A 556-nucleotide genomic window follows, 5' to 3' on the forward strand; every position below is an offset into this window, starting at 1 on the left:
GGTTAGCCAGGATGGTCTCGATCTCCTGACCTTGTGATCCGCCCGTCTGGGCCTCCCAAAGTGCTGGGATTACAGGCTTGAGCCACCGCGCCCGGTCCCATCAACTTCTTTGGGAAGTGTAATTGCAAGCGTTTTCCCACGAGCAGCCCCGACTAATACGCATCAAGCTGCATGAATTCCGAAAAGCCTCAGAAAACCTGTGGTCTGAAACCCTACTATGCTTGAGGTACAGGAAAGAAGGATACTATCAAAACGCATCACGCAGTTGGTACGGAACTGGGACAAGATTTTGGTGGCAGGATGGCCAAGTGCTAGGCCAACTGCCAGTCTCCAAACCATTAGCACAGCTCCTATTCTGAGTGGAGAAGTAAAAACAGCTGTTGGAGAACTTGGATGTCATCCGCCTTGTCAAACCATTTTCAGGATTAATGTACAGTTCTTTCCACTACACCACACAGCCTCCTCTAAAACACCCTCCCTGCACAGAACTTACCCCCAAAGCACCAGGAACCTAGCTGGCCTACAGCTGAGCTTAGGAAAAACCTGAGTGGCTCCA

Source organism: Mandrillus leucophaeus, unplaced genomic scaffold, assembly GCF_000951045.1.
Source record: "Mandrillus leucophaeus isolate KB7577 unplaced genomic scaffold, Mleu.le_1.0 Scaffold118, whole genome shotgun sequence".
Lineage (NCBI taxonomy): Eukaryota > Metazoa > Chordata > Mammalia > Primates > Cercopithecidae > Mandrillus > Mandrillus leucophaeus.